Below are 5,119 nucleotides of genomic sequence, written 5' to 3'. Positions count from 1 at the left end.
TCAGTGCCTGGGTGCCCAGCTTCCCTCCAATCTCTCTTCTCCCCTCTCTGAAAAAAAAGAAAGCTGAGGCAGCCCTTAAAATATGTGCAACTGAGGGGCAGGAGGGGTCACTCTGAAGTGGGCAGGAAGGGCCTGAGTGTGTCATCCAAGTGGAGCACTTCTGGGTTCCCCTGGACCCCCTTCCTAGGTATCCTGTTGTAGGGGAAGAACACAGAACTGGGGACAGGGTAGATGGGATCTGGATTTTGTCTCTGTCAGGGACTGGCTCTGTGATCTTCGGCAAGTCATTTAACCTCTCTGAGCCTTTCCTTGGAGGCACAGAGTGCATCACGTATTCAGAAACCCTTGTGGACAGATGTGCCTTGCAGCAGGGAAGACGTAGAACAAAGGGCTGAGGAAGTAGCAACATAGAGGGTGCCCGAGGAACTCTGTGGAACCAAGAACTGCTGAGGCCAGAAGCCCAAGACTGCTCCTCTGATCTGTGAGAAGCGGGTGGCCCCTGCCTGGGGATGACTTACGGAAAAGGGAAGGCTTGGGCAATATCATATGTTCATGATCGTGTTCCTTCCTCATCCTCTGAGTTGGATTGAGGGCCCCTAGCCTGCCCTGCTCTCATCGGCCCTAGGACCTTTGCATATACCACTCCCTTCTCTCTTCTTGCTAACTGCAACAGAGCCACCAAGATTGAATTCAAGAATTGGGTTCAGCAGCTTACGCCTGTAATCCCAGCACTTTGGGAGGCCAAGGCAGGCGGATCACTTGAGGTCAGGAGTTCGAGACCAGCTTGGCCAACATGGCGAAACTCTGTCTCTACTAAAAATACAAAAAAATTAGCCAGGCGCGGTGGCAGGCCCCTGTAGTCCAGGCCACTTGGGAGGCTGAGGGAGGAGAATTGCTTGAACCCGGGAGGCAGAGGTTGCAGTGAGCTGAGATTGCGCCATTGCACTCCAGCCTGGGTGACAGAGCGAGACTTCATCTCAAAGAGTGGAAAAAAAAAAAAAAAGAATCACCTTCTCGGGCAGCCCTTTTTGACAGTATTTTGGCCTAGGTCCCTTCCTTACAGCACTTGGAATGCTTACCCAGGTATAGAACTTACCCTGTGGCACTTACCACATTGCATTCATTGGTTTATATATCAGGGACCCTCTCAGCTGTGCACACCTCCAGGGAGTGGGGGCTGTAAGCTGGTTTATCCCCATATCCCCAGCTCCTTACACTGGACCTGGTCTATAGAACCCCCCAGTGAAAGTATGTTGAATAAATGAATGAATGAGTGGGGGAGTGAATGAAGATATGCTCAGGGTCAGAGACTAAAAGGTTAAAAGGACCTGGAGGGTAATGGGGGGGGTCCCAGCTCCCTCTGCTGGGCATCAAATAACTGGTCAGAGAGCCCCCAGCCCTGCCCAAGACTAGCTGAGGTCCCTAGAACTGTGATTTAGTTCCACGCCACTCAACTTGGTTTCTGTAACATTTACCTCGACCTGTAATTAGATACAATTATCTGCATGTATATTTGAATCACATCCCTGTTCCCTATTAGACTTGAAGCTCTTTGAAACATTGATCTTCTATGTTCTTGCTCATCGCAGTATCCCCAGTGCCCAGCACAGTGCCTGGCACACAAGAGTTCTCTAGTACACACTTGAAGAATGACTATTGGAGGGAAACAGTTCCATTTCCCCAAGCGGGCCCAGGATCAGTGTGCTGAGAAAAAGCCAGAGGGCTTGAGCCATACTTGCCCTCTCAGCAATGTGCCACATTCCCGTGGCCTTCAAACCATCCAGGCCCCAGCAGCCCTACCTCAGGAACTGATCCAGGGCCCGGGCTAGGTCTGCAGCAAAACCTCCAGGAGCCCCGTGGGTGGGACCTCTTTCTCTGCCCCTTTAGCTTCCTCACCCTCTTCCTTTCCAGAGAGACCTGAATGGAGTTGGTGGATTTCTCCTAGTGCCTTGGTTTATTCCGTCCCTGCTATGTGCCAAGCACTGTTCAGCATTTTCCTATTTGCTTCTATATTTTCTTCAAACTTCATACAAATAAAAAATAGCTAACATTTTTGAGCACTTACTACAATCCTGGCACATACTTTACATGTATTTACTGATTTAACAATCTCATGATATAGAAATGATAACTAGACCTTTTATAACCGAGGGCATTGAGGCAGAGAGGTGTAGAAACAAAAGACTTGGGCTTTGAACCCTGGTCTGCCCGTACATAAATAGGCAGCCCTTCCCATGGCACTACCCACATTTTCTGGGTTAATAATCCAGGGTCTGGCCACTCAGGCTTAGGTCTAAGGACTGCTATCCAGGTCCCTCTCCCTCACCTGCTGTCCTGGGCACCTCTCCCTGTGCTCAGGGGCTGAGCACAGACTAAAGCACCTTTGTTCTCTAGCTGTTCCTACTCTCTGAGCTCAGGCATAGTGAGGGCAAGAAGTGGTTCCTTTGGGGCTATAACTGCCCCCATGGGGCAAGTGGAATGAGGGAATCAAGGGGGAGCAGCCCCTTCCTAAGCCTCAACAACCCCTCACCCCCACCGACTTCCTTTTAGCCCTAACTTGGGAGATCTAATTTTCTGCCCCCAGGAAGTGTGAAAGTAACCAACACTAGGCCTACTAAAATCTCATTCCCTCTCACTCCTTATCTGTCCCCAGAAGAGCCAGACAACTCCTGAGGCGCCCTCTCTCTTCTGTCTCTTCCTCTGCTTTAATCATAGCCCTCCCTCCTTGCAATCCTGCTGGGGGTTCTGAGGACTCCTCCCAGCCCTTTCCAGTGAGACACAGGTTAGTTAGGTGAAGCGGTTCCGGTAGGAAGTGCGCTGGGGGCGGGAGGCGCCTTCCAGGAAGGGGATGGCTTTTCTTCCCTCTCTGCATCCCTTCCCCTACCCGTTCTGCCATGGGAGACTCTTAGGGCGTGTGGGCTTGGAAGGTGGGGCCTAGAGGGTCAAGTGACTCAGGACGAATGACCGTGAGTGAGGGAGTAAGGGCTGTGCTGTGGTGTAGCTTGGGTCAGTGAAGTGTGCCTGTCAGCTGTTTCCGTGGGCAAGTGGCAGGAGAGGGCGCGCATGCAGGCGAGGATACCTGGATACAGGAGGAGCGAGGTATGCGTGGTGGCTGCACAAGGCACAGCCGACAGAATACCTTACTTCCCCCGGACCTCTGGGCTCAAGACATCCCTCGAGATCCTCGGCCTGGGGCGCACAGTCCAAGAGTTCCCCTGATCGTGTGGCTTCCAGGGCCCCTCCCGCCTTGGCGCTAAACGACCACGATCTTGCCCTCCCTGCGGACCCAGTAGAGGGCGATGTCACACCTATGCGAGTGGAGCCCCCACCCCAGCATCTCCGCGCCCTCCACCCAGACTCCCGCTATAAAGGTCAGGGCGATGGCATAGGATGGCGAGGAAGGCTTCGCAGGACTCCCGGGCCACGGATCCCTCCCCATTCCCTAGCTTCGAGAGTAGGAAGTGGACCCTTGAGCAGGAGCTCCGCGCGCCCCCTCCGCTTTATTTGCGCCTGCAGCCGGGGAATGCTGAGCGGCTGTGCAGGAGGCCACTCGGCACCGCGTCCCCTCCCCCGGCAGCCCGCCACACCTCGCCCCGTTGACAGCTCCGGCGCCTAGTCCAAGGGCCACCTTGGGCCCCCGCATCGCCCGCCCCTGCCCCCGCACAGCCCCTCCCCCCCACTAGGGGAGGAAGGAGGCCTCGGCGGAGAGGCTGCGTCCCTTCCCCTCCCCTCCCCTCCCCGCGTCCGCCCCGGGGACGCAGAGAGCTTAGCCGTGCGGGGCGCCCCTCCCCCGGGCCGGCTGCGGCGGCGCGGCTGGGCTCCGTGGGGGGAATACTAAGGAGCGGGCGCCGCCGAGCAGCCCCAGCGCGGGAGCGCGCGGTGAGGGACGCGGGCGGCCTGAGGAGCCCGCGCCGCCGCCAGCTGTGCCAGGGCCGCTGCCAGGGCCGCTCCCAGGCTCCTCCGATCGCCGTCGGCTTCCGCGGCCGGGAGTGCGCCACGCAGCAGACCCTGCAACCTTCGCCCGCGGCCTCCTCCGCGCGGCCTCCCTGGGCCTTCACCCCAGAGCCTGAAATCACGGTCGCATGCTTCCAGGCCTGTGGCTCCGCAGACCCCTAGGTGCAGCCTCTCGCTTAGATTTCCCCTGGGAAGCTCTGCGCTGCCTGGACGCGTCCAGGGAGAGGTGCGGGGCCGCGACACGTGAACCTCTCATCTACATGGCGTGGTGTCTGTCCATGCCTCTGTGCCTACCCAGGGACCCTACCCAGGGTATGCAGGTCTCTCGGAAAGCACAAAGGTTTGCTGCCCAAGGATGCCTCCCGATACTGGGAACATGACTGCACTTCCCCTCTCCCCCGCCTGTTCCTGCGTCCGAAGGGCCTCTGAGGGCCCCCCACCATGCTTTCTCCTTTGACATTTCCAGAAGCTGTTTTCCTAACCCTCTCCCCGGTTCTTGTTATTTATCCTCTGAACCTTTCAAGTATGCAGGCAGTCTCTGGGTGGGAATCACAGCCGCGGGCCTCACTTACTGGCTCAGCGACTTTGGGCAAGTTACTTAACCTCTCCTTTTCCTCTTCTGTAAAAAGCAGTTAAAAATACTTCCTTGCCTGGCTGGGTTGTTGTGAGATTAAATAAGATCCGTGTATAAATGGAGCATTTAGCCCAGCGCCTGGGCATAGGAAGCCTCAGTGAGGAGCAGCCGAACTTCCGGGCCTCAGCCTCTGAACACCAGTGGCTCTCCTTCCCTTTGTCCTTGGTCATGTGACCCTGGGAACTGATCAACCCCCTCTACCCTCAGCTCCCTTAAAGACAAAGGCTGGGAACAGACTCAGTAAAACACCATCCAGACACAAGAGCCTGCCCCCACCCCAGGAAGGTCTCTGCCTTAGAAGGAAGGAGCTCTGGGGTAGTTAGCTCTCCGTTGCCAATGACCCACTTCCAAGAAGTGCGTTAGGTGTTCAAAGCAGTGAGGGCCAAGCACAAAGGGGAAACTGAGCCTGGATGGGCCCGGATCTGGTTTCCCAATGCCTCCAGGGAGTTGTGAAGGGTTGGCGGCCAGGGACTGTGAACTCTGAATCAGGGAATCTTGCTTTGGGAGGAGGAATAAGAAGGGGCAAGAGAA

The sequence above is a fragment of the Gorilla gorilla genome, chromosome 2 (genome assembly GCF_029281585.2).
Source record: "Gorilla gorilla gorilla isolate KB3781 chromosome 2, NHGRI_mGorGor1-v2.1_pri, whole genome shotgun sequence".
Classification (NCBI taxonomy): domain Eukaryota; kingdom Metazoa; phylum Chordata; class Mammalia; order Primates; family Hominidae; genus Gorilla; species Gorilla gorilla.
This window is presented reverse-complemented; position numbering follows the sequence as displayed.